The sequence below is a fragment of the Antechinus flavipes genome, chromosome 1 (genome assembly GCF_016432865.1).
Source record: "Antechinus flavipes isolate AdamAnt ecotype Samford, QLD, Australia chromosome 1, AdamAnt_v2, whole genome shotgun sequence".
Taxonomy (NCBI): domain Eukaryota; kingdom Metazoa; phylum Chordata; class Mammalia; order Dasyuromorphia; family Dasyuridae; genus Antechinus; species Antechinus flavipes.
Window position 1 is genome coordinate 214,915,349 of NC_067398.1, and position 11,978 is coordinate 214,927,326.

Consider the following 11,978-nt stretch of genomic DNA (forward strand, 5'->3'; position numbering starts at 1 on the left):
TCACTGAAGCAGTCTCCTGCTCTGCTTCTGGGCTTTCCTATGGTACCGGTAGGCCAGAAGCCAATCCCAGAGGAATCAGTCTAAGAGAGAGAAGTGCAGGTGAGAATAGACAATTGTTGGCACCTGAGTGAGGTGCAGGAGCAGAGAAACCATTCCTGATGGCTGAAATAGGACCCTGTCTTTTTTTAAAAATCATCTTTATTCATATCTTTTGTTTTTTCATCATCATAATTTCTGAGCATATTCTCCCCCCAACCATCTTTTATAACAAATAGAGTTTAAAAAAAAAACAGTTAAGCAAGCTTAACCAACATATCAATAGACTCTGACAGTATATGCAGTATTCCACATTCATAGTCCCCCAACCTCTGCAAAAAGGGGGGGAGTTATATTTTCTTACCTCTTCTTCCTGGTAAAGATTTGTCAAAGAATATTAGTGGTTTGTTTCATTTATGTTGTTGCCATCAATGTCTACATTGTTTTCCTGGTTCTACTTACCTTACCCCACATCCATTCATCAATTCTTTCCATGCTTCTCTAAATTCTTCATATTCTTCTTTTGTTTGACATAATAATATTCCATTACATTCACAAATCTAAGCCTTCCAAAGAGATGATAACATGAGTAGTCCTAATAACCCTGGACCAAGCAATTGAGAAGAACTGAATTCAAGGTCTAGTTTCACCATCTGCTACCTGTTCAACTCTTGGTATGTTGGTTGCCCTTTGTGAGCCTCAGTTTGTTAGTCTCTAAATTGGAGACCATATTCTTGGAAATGGAAGGGAACTTAGAAGTCAAATCTCATTTTACAAATGAAGAAACAGAGACCCAAAGATACTGCAATAAGCTCAATGTTACACAAGCAGAAAGTAGCAGAGTCAGGATCCAAATCCACCACTAATAATAGACTATTTTCCATGCCTAGGATGTGCTCCTATCTTCATATCTGCCTCTTGGAATCCTTAATTTCTGCCAAAGCTAAGTTCAAATAGAACATCCTCATATGAGACCTTTCATGATACTTCCAGTTTATTACCTCCCTTTCTTCCCCACTCCTAATCACATTGTGCTTATTTGGTAAGTCAGTATAGATATAGATGTATGTATATCTCATAGGCATAAAAGCATTTATTAAGCACCTACTATGTATTAGACACTGTGGTAAATATTGGGGATACAAATGCCAAGAATTAAATCATCCCTATTCTCATGGAGCTTATATTCTAATGGGGGATACAGTAAGTACATTATTTGTTCATTGTCTCTAGTAATCAAATAGAACCAAAATTATGTCATGTTGTCAGGGTCAATATACAGTGTGTCCTGTAAACTGTTTGGACCAATACAAGCTCAAAAGGCTTCGCCACAGTTTGGAAACAAACAGTCTGTAAGAGCATTTGAGAAGGAAATATTTCTAAACTAGCACATCTCATATTTCCTTTGAGTTAATACATCTATAAGGAAGAAATGAAGAAGATCTGGGCATGGACCAGATCCCCAATAGAAGCAGAGGCAGAATAAACATAAATAGAGAGAAAATAAAAGGTAGTACCTTTAGGAAAGGAGAGCACTATTAATTAGGGCAGAACAGCAAAATCTTCACATAAAAACTGGTGCTTGAGCTGCATATTAAAGAAAGATAGGGATTCTATGAGGTGGAAATGAGAAATAGTGAATTATTTTAGGCATAGGAAGGGAAATGGAGAGTTTGTGTGGGGGTTAACAGAAAGAAATCCAGGTTGGCTGATGAAATAGCCTGATTATATATCTACAATCAAGGTGTAATACATATAGCCTGAGTATAGCCCAAACCAGATTAAAATGTAATTGGGAAATATTTAACAAAATAAATAAAAATATAATTAAACATAATTATGTTATAATGTTAACGATAAACAGCATATAACAATGTCTTAAAAACATAAAATAACTATAAAAATTTTATATTTTAAAATTAAGTCAATATACAATCTGCAGGAATCATGATATGTAGATTAGCATCTTCATTTTTGTTTGACTTGGGCTACCACTGGTACACAATTATATACCATCTTCTCTAATAGAACCTAAGATCCTTGAAGTCAGAAACTGTTTCATTTCACATTTTACAGAAATGAAATCCCCCTGGCATATAGTAGGTGCTTAATAAATGCTTGCTTTTGATTAAAAGAGCTTATATTCTCATGGAGGAGGAAGACTATCAATATACAATATGCAAATACAAAGTATACATCAAGTAAATACAAAGTGATTTCAAAAAGCAAAGATACTAAAATCTGAGGGAATCAGGAAAAGCTCCATGCAGGAGCTGTCACTAAACTATATTTTTAACTATAGCTTTTTATTTTTAAAATACATACAAGGATAATTTTTGACATTCACTATTACAATACCCTGTGTTCTAATTTTTCCCTCCCTTCCCCCCTCCCTTACCCAGTCAGCAAGTGATCCAATATATGTTAAATATGTGCAATTCCTCTATACATATTTCATAACAAGAAAAATCAGATCCAAAAGGGGGAAAAATGAAAAAGAAAACAAAATTCAAGCAAAAAACAAAAAAAAAGTGAAAATACTATGATGTGGTCCACACTCAGTCCCTACAGTGCTCCCTCTGGGTACAGATGGCTCTCTCCATCACAAGACCATTGGAACTGGCCTGAATCATCTCATTGTTGAAGAGAGCCTCCTCCATCAGAATTGATCATCATATAGTCTTGTTGCCACATACATCTCCTGGTTCTGCTCATTTCACTTAGTATCAGTTCACGTAGGTTTTTCCAGGCCTCTCTAAAATCATCCTCCTGATTGTTTCTTACAGAACAATAATATTCCATAACATTCATATGCCACAATTTATTCAGCCATTCTCCAACTGGAAAGAAATCCAGATTGGCTGATGAAATAGTCTGATTATATAAATATAGTCAAGGTGTCATGCATATAGCCTGAGTATAGCCCAAACCAGATTAAAATGTAATTGGGAAATATTTAACAAAATAAATAAAAATATAATTAAACATAATTACATTACAATGTTAACAATAAACAGCATATAACAATATCTTAACAATATAAAATAACTATAAAAATTTTATATTTTAAAATTAAGTCAATATACAATCTGCAGAAATCATGATATATCATCTCATGTAAGTCTTATAAATGTAAGTCAATTCTCTACATATTTTGGAAATGAGGCCTTTATCAAAACCCTTGAATGTCAAAAAAATTTTCCCCAGTTTGTTGCTTCCCTTTAAACCAAGTCTTAAAAGATGTCAATGATTCTAAGAGGTCAATGTAAAGAGAGAGTAATTCTAGCCAAGAGGCACGGCCTCAGCAAAGGCACTGAGGTAGGAAATGTAATATTCTGAATGTGGAACAAGCAGCAAGCTCTCTTAGTGCTGAGAATGAATGGAGAGGAGTAGGAAATGTTTGGAAAGGCAAGAGCCAAGCCAGACCATTCAGTTTTAAATGTCTAAGAGAGGAGTCTGCATTTTATTCTAGAAGCAATATGCAGCTACTGAAGGGGAATGGTATGGTCAGACCTGTGATTTAGGAAGATTATTTTGGCACCTGTGTGGAAAATGGATTAGAGAAAAGGGAGAAATTGGAAGCAAGGAGACCAATTAGGAGGCTATTGTGATAGGCAAAAAGAGATGAGGGCCTGAATGAGAATGGTAGTAGTGTGAATATAGATAGGGAGTAATGGGAAAGCTCTCATGAAGGCCTAATTAACCAACCTCAGCAACTAAATGGATCTGGGGTGTGGAGAAGGAAAACTAAAGCATGAACCTGGTTTTAGACCCAGATGACTGAAAGGATGGTGGTTCCGTCAATAGATATAATGAAGCTAGGAGGAAGGGCAGGTTTAAGGAAAAAGATAATGAGTTCTATTTTGGACATATTGAGTTTGAGACAGTGATATAGATTCTTTGGTGGAAATCTTCAGCAGGCATTTAGTAATATTGAGAGAGATGAGACATTGATGTTTATGGATGAACAACTGGGATTTAGCTATAGATTGTCCAGTGTGTAGGTCAAAGGAGCTACTTGGGCATTTAATGTAAGTATTCATTACAGGTCAGCGTTTGCCCTCAATGCTCTTTTTCAAGTTTGAAAAATTGCCTCCGTCAATAACCTACTGTATGAGGCAAAAGTCACCAAATACTACAAAGAAAAAATGGAACAGCAAATACCAAATAAATTGTTTTACCCAACTACAGAAGTAAACTGGTAAACAGTTGCTTTACAGATCTTTGCAGGTATAGTGACTTTTCCCTCCTTTTATAAACTCCTTATTTTCTTAATGAAAGTTCATGGGACCAAAGAAATCTAAAGCTGGCAAGAATCTTAGAAATTGGGTTAGAACTCTAATATACAGATTTTTTAAAAATCTCATCCAAGTATGTTGGAGATTGAGTTTTATAACTAATTGCAAAGCTGTAAGACTATTTACTGGAGAAGGGGTTAACCCCCCCCCAATAACCCTAGTATCTCCTTCTAAGCCTTTTTCAGGTGGATGGGATATTGATGAGAAAAAAAGACAAGTATGAACCAAAATCTTTTCCTAAGGTTGTCCTTCTCGGTGTAGTCTGTCCCTTCTCACTCATGTTCTCCTTTTTGACTCACCTTCAAATAATCTTAATTTAATTGGGAATTGGAACTGCAGTCTGATTTCCTTCACTCTCCTTCTCTGTGACATGGGCAAGTGGTCCCAGTACTCCCTTCAGGACAGAGCCTGTCTGAAAGGAAAGAAATCCTACAAACAATAAACGTTCTAAGCCTCAGTCAGCTCCACGGGGGAGGTGGAAGAGGTGGGGGCAGGAGGGAGGGGGGAGAGTGCCGGGGCCTCTTCTGCTGTGCTGTGGCTCCCTGGGATTCAGCTGCCGTGCTGAGCTGCAAGCTATTTGGTGGAGTTTGTGCTAATTCTCCATGATGAAATGCCGCCTGCCTCATGGGAACAGCCTCCAGCCTTCAGCCATTGTCAGGCCTGGCAGTTTTATCATACACACTGAGGGAAGACATAATCAATTCCCCAGTTGGCACTTTACACTGAATACCCACTTTTTCAGCTTGATAGCAGGACTAAATTAGTTATTTAGCAACTAGACCCTAATTTAAAGTGAGCAAGCGCCTTGACAAGAATCATTGTTCAAGGCCTTCCCCCCTTTGCCTTCAGATAGGAGGCCCACAAATCCCTGGAAGGTGATAAATAGACAATTAGAAAATAGATATATTTGGTTGTATCTACAAGGCTCCCCAGCACTGTCAGGCTCACAATAAAGGGGGTTCCAGTAAATTGGTGGACAATGAAAGCCAGCTGTATGGCCATCACTCCTACAGACACAAAGCCATATGTGGCCATTTACAGGCCTTCCTAGAGAATAGATTGGACCAATAAGACCAGAGGGAACTAAAAATACTTGACAAAGTTGGCTGCTCTTCATTTAACAAGAATAAAATATCTAATGGAGTATAATGGAGAACATCAATCACTTCCTGCCAGGCGTCTCTTTAATACCACACTTTTTAACTATTCATCTAACTTTTCACTACCATAAGTCAGAAACACACACCCTCTCTTTGTGCACTGTGATCATGCTCTGTAAGTAGTAATAAATGGTCTGTGTACCTGAGGAGAGTAGCATAAAATGAATGTCATCTCAAAAGTACACAGAAAAGCAAGGAAGAGGATAGAGGAAAAGATAAATGACAGGGCTGTTTTGTGCATTTTCAGTGACTAAGAGAACTCATTCCATAAGGGAAATTCTTATTTTAATGCTTTTTGAGAGGTTAAGTTTTTCATCCATCTATTTTCTTCTCTCTGTATATGTAGTATGTACATAAGTGCAATGAGGTACAAACACATGTTTCTATGCATATGTGTGAGAACAAAAGAGAGAGAAAGGAAGAGGACATAGTTTTTAAAACTGTCCATTTCCTACAACATTGAGGTTGATTTATAATGTTTCAATGTAAAAACTATTTCACTTTGGAGAATAATTGTGCTTTTATCCACATTCTCTGACTGTTCTCCAACACTTCCACCCTTGATAAAGACACAAAACCAGAACCTATTTACCTTTACTACCTAACTTTCCAGATTGGATTAAGAAGTAAAGAAAGTCCAGAGTATGCTAGCAAATGCTTAACAATCAGTTCTCCAGAAGAAACCAAAAATGTACACACAACAATGGTGTAGCAAAATGATTTAGTGGATAGAGTGAGCAGTTGAGTATTAGAAAGATTCATCTTCCTGGGTTTAAATCTAGACTCAGACACTTAATAGATTTATAACTGGCCAAGTCACTTAATTCTGCCTCAATTTATTTATCTATAATATAAACTGGAGAAGGAAAAAGCAAATTATCCTAATATTTTTTGTCAAGAAGACCCCAAGTGATGTCATAAAGTCAGACATGAATGAAAAACAACTGAACAAGAACATACAACAAATTTTAACTTGTATTACTAATATTTTCTTCAATACTCTCTTAAGTCTAGATAATCAACAAAACAAGAAGTCATGTCTTGACTTGAAGCATTTGCTGGTGTCCAGTTTCTGAGGCATAAAAGCTCACCTTGAAATTTTAACTATGAACTTTCTAAAATCAGTTTGGAGTTGCCTCCAGCACATACCTTTGTGTTTAATCCTTTACTGAGCCCTTCCTCTAACTCACTTGGAAGATATGTAAGATGTAAGAAATAAATGACAGATAAAATGAGAAGTTAAGATTTTGTTCCTTTTAGACTTGGAATAATTGTGTTTTTATTCCCTCACCCTCATGAGATCTTGAGTAGATCTCACCTTCAGTAACATTTTCAGATTGTAAACTGTGTAATATTAAGGGCAGCCTACTCACTCCTTATATCCAACTTTGATGAACCAGTATAAACTACAAAGAGTTTCTATTTCTTTATTTACCTTTCTTTTCTTTATTCTTTTAGCAAATGCAAAGAAATTCCTTAATCAACTTGACAGAATTATCAATTGCCATATATATATGTATATAAAAATATTACCTATTGATCCCATTCCTGATGTGAGTAGATTTTCAGAACTACAAGCCCTCCTCCCCCTTCTAATGCCTCTGTATCTATTCTTCCTCTGCCCTTCATTTGTATAACGATTACTATTTTTACCTTAACTTTGCCAATTTTTCTTTTGAACTACCCTATTATTGGTATGAATCTTATATTCATACACGTATACATATAAACATAATGATTTGTCCATTTTAAACAATTTGTCCATGTTAAGTTTCTTAAAATTGTTCTTTCATATTGACTCTTATATGTTAAATTTTCTGTTAAGTTCAGGTTTGGTTAATAAAAAGTCCTGAAAATCTGCAAGTTCAGTGAATGTCCATTTTTTCTCATTTAGGATTACAGATAATTTTGTGGGATATGATATTTTTGGCCATAGACCTAGTTCTTTTGATTGTCAGTAGATATGATTCCAGCATCTGTGGTCTTTTATTGTAGCTGCTGATAAGTCTTGTACAATTCTAATTGTAGCTCCAACATATTTGAATTGTTTTTTTCTTGTTTCTTGCAAAATTTTCTCTTTGATCTGGGGGTTTCAAATTTTAGCAAGAATATTCCTGTGTGTTTTCCACAAAGGATCTCTTTAAGGTGATGATTGGTGGATTTTTTTTATTTCTACTTTCCCCTCATGTTCTATCATTCCAGGACAATTTTCTTGGATTATTTCTTGCATTATTGTGTCAAGATTCCACTTCTCATATTGGCTAAGACGACAGGAAAAGATAATGACGAATGTTGGAGATGTTTGAAAACTGGGACACTAATATTGTGAACAGATCCAGCCATTCTGGAGAGCAATATGGAACTATGCTCAAAAAATTATCAAATTGTGCATAACCTATGATCCAGTAATGTTTCTACTGGGCTTATATCCCAAAGATATCTTAAAGGATGGAAAGGGATCCACATATACAAAAATGTTTGTGGCAGCCCTTTTCATAGTAGGCAAGAAACTGGAAACTGAATGGATGCCCATCAATTGGAGAATGGCTGAATAAGTTTTGAATGTTATGGAATATAATTGTCCTATAAGAAATGATCGACAGGATGATTTCAGAGAGGCCTGGAGAGACTTGCATAGACTGATTCTAAGTGAAATGAGGAGAACCAGGAGATAATTGTACATGGCAACAATAAAATTATATGATGATCAATTCTGATGAACATTACTCTTTCCAACAATGAGATGATTGAGGTCAGTTTCAATGATCTTGTGATGAAGAGAGCCATTTACACCCAAAGAGAGGACTGCAAGAACTGAGTGTGGATCACAACATTCTCACTCTTTTTGTTGTTGTTCACTTGCATTTTGTTTTCTTATTCATTTTTTTTCCTTTTTTATCTGATCTTTCTTGGGCAGCAAAATAATTGTACAAATATGTTTACATATATTGGATTTAACATATATTCTAATATGTATAACATATATTGGATTATTTGCCATTTAGGGGAGAGGATAGGAGGAAGGAAGAGAAAATTTGGAACACAAGGTTGAGATACTGTATGAGGATGTATTCTGATGGAAGTGGATTTCTTCGACAAAGAGATCTAACTCAGTTTCAATTGATCAAGGATGGACAGAAGCAGCTACACCCAAAGAAAGAACACTGGGAAATGAATATAAACTGCTTGCATTTTTGTTTTTCTTCCTGGGTTATTTATACCTTATGAAACCAATTCTCCTGTGCAACAAAAGAACTGTTCACCCTGCACACATATATTGTATCTAGGATATACTGTAACCTATTTAACATGTATAGGACTGTTTGCCATCTTGGGGAAGGGGTGGAGGGAGGGAGGGTAAAAATCGGAAGAGAAGTGAGTACAAGGGATAATGTTGTAAAAAATTACCCTGGCATGGGTTTTGTCAATAAAAAGTTATTTAAAAAAAAAGGATCAATGTTGAAAAATTATCCATGCATGTTTTGAAAATAAAAAGCATTAATAATAATAATAAAACAACTTTTGTGTCGAGGGTCTCTTTTTGGTCAGAACTTTCTGGAAGTCCAATTATTTTTATATTTTCTCTTCTTGATCTCTTCTCCAGATCTGTCATTTTTTCTTGTTTCACATTCTGTTCTATTTTCTTATTCTTTATAATCTGTTTTGTTTTTTCGTGGTTTCATAACTTCACTGGCTTCCTCTTGCCCAATTCTAATTTTCAAAAGAGTTATTTTCATCTTTGAGACTCTGTATCTCTTTTTCTAATTGATTAACTTTTTTTTTCATAAGCTTCTTGTTTCTTGAATGGTTTTAATTTTTTTTTTTTTTTTTAGTTTTTCCTCATTATCTGGCATTTGAATTTTGAGAAAAAAATTTGAGTTCTTCTATAAATTCTCTCTGGGCAGGGAGTCATTTCATGTTATTTTTTGAGATAGAAGCTTTTTTTTTTTTTTTTTACTTCAGTGTCCTCCTCTATAGGTGAATGCCAGTTTTCCCTCTTCCCATAATATGTTTCAGTGGTAGGATTCGTTCTTCTTTGCCAGTTCATTTTTTTTAATAAGAGGTATTAGTATAAGCATCTCTAATCATGGAGTGGGAAGATGATGTCTCAAGCTTCCCTTCAGCTCTCCACTCTGACGGGAACCCCAAACCAAGAGCCCTACTTGCCTGCAAGTGCCCACAAACAGCAACATCCCTGCCCTGCTGCTTCTGCTCTCACCTGCGTTGATTCGTTCTCGCCCAGAGGGCCTGATATTCCCATCAATAGAGGTTCACTCAGTCTCTAGGACTCAAATTCTGATTCCACAAAAAGTCTGGGAGGGAAAGGTCTCCTAGTTCCTGCTGAGGCTCAACCATATCCAGCTAACCAGAGGGTCCCAGCTGGAAGTTTCTGCAGAGCTAGCTGAAAGTTGTTTATACTCCAGGCAGGTTAATCCTGGCGCAGTGCCTTTCTTCAGATTTTCTCAGGTTGTATCAGGACCCCAGTTTTGCTTCAAGTCTTCTTGATTTTTCACCCCGCCATCTTCCCAGAATCCTCCCATGGATGACAACTATTCTTAATAACGATTCAAGACAATTTCAAAGGAGGCATAATGAAAAATGCTATCCACATCCAGAGAAAGAACTAATCTGAGTCTGAATATAGATGGAAACATATTTTTCTACTTTATTATTTTTTTGGCCTGTGTCTTCTTTTACAACATAACTGATATGGAAAAATGTTTTGCATGATTGTACATGTATAACACATCAAATTGGGAAACAGGAAGGGAGGAAGGGAGGGAGAAAATTAGAAACCCAAAATTTTTAAGTGAATGTTTAAAAATTGTAATTTATATGTAATTGGGGAAAACAAAATATTATTTTTTTAAAAAAAGAAAAGAAATAGCATAGCACATATTAAAATAATTTAAAAAGACAAAACTGAGTCACACGTATACAAATAACATCAGTGGAAAACAATGATTATACAGAGAATACTCTTGTAGAGGTATATATGTAGGAGATACAGGCAATTCAGACAAGTGGCAGTGAAGATCTCTGATGTCTTTTCTCTTCTTCTTGTACCCTCATAATGTTCACCTGAGTACAATAATTCAACTGGGTCTGAAACTCTCTAATATTCAATAAATTACTGCAGGACCGATTCTCTCTTTATACTCAAATATACCTCCCTCAACTCACTTCTCAGATATTACTTTTTGGGTAGATTGGCTAAACTTTCCAACAAAATGGAAGAGAGGGGCTAAATGGATTGGGGGGGAAATCTAAAAATGGTTTGTGCATATAAAATAGTGGTAGAGATGAGACTATATGCCTTGGCCCCTTCTGTTGAATCATATAATTAGGTACCTTGATGAAGCACATATATCCCCATGACTGTGGGTTTTGTCAATGATTGGTGACTGAGCCAGTAAGAGCTATCCCCTCAGAAAGTTATAAGGCTGAAGAGAGATGGCTTCCAGCTTCTTTTGAGAGAATTTTCTTTTGAAAATTCTATTCTTTGTTGGAATATGGCCAGTGCCAGCTCTTCTTCGAACTTCCAGTGGACTAAGATTTTTATTCCTCTTGCTAGTACCAAGTCAGATACAAGCACAGGACAATGAAACATATGCTTGTCTACATGATCCTGAGCCTGTACTTTAAGTCACTGGGTGTCTTTTATGCTTTGTGCTTTCCCTGAGCCCAGGTTATTTAAGCACAATCATAAGAGATGAAGGTTTACAACCTTGACAACTACATGATTATTTTGAAGGGTCTGGAGTCCCTGAGTCAGTACTGGTTTCTGAGTAAAACATACTTCCTGGTATTTTACTGCTTCTTGGAGGTAAAGATGATCAGTGCCAAAAGATATCGTATTTAAAAGAGCAAGTTTATCAGAAGATCTGGACTTTGTGTGTTGGTTGGATAGTATGTGAATGCAAAATATCTTTTCAGTAGTCTTACAAAGTACTTTCACTTTTCAGGAAATTACAACAGATAATGTATTATTGTTTCATCTTTTATAAATGTCTTATATGACATTTAAGTTTTAAACATTTCTTTTGTAGTAGAGATAATAAATAGCCATAAATTGTAAAACTGATCAATAAACTGAATTTGGCTTTTTTAAACTAATAACTAATAAAATTTCAGCCAACCTAGTTAAAAATAAAATGGAGAAAAACTAAAGTAACAAACTATAAAAAATAAAGTGAAATCACAATACAGAAAAATAAAAATAATTATCAAGACATTATGCACTTTTATCTGCCAATAAAATTCAAAAATAGAAAGAAATAAAGTACTACCTTTAAAAATACAAAACATAAATTATCATAACACCAAATAGAGATTTATTGGATTCTTAGCTGTAAAATGAACTAGTAAGGGAAAAACTCTTAACCTATATAGTTTTTACAGAAGAATTTCAAGCTTTAAAAAAATTAATATCTATATTGCACAATTTGTTTCCCAAAATGAAAAAAAAAATCTCATTACATTA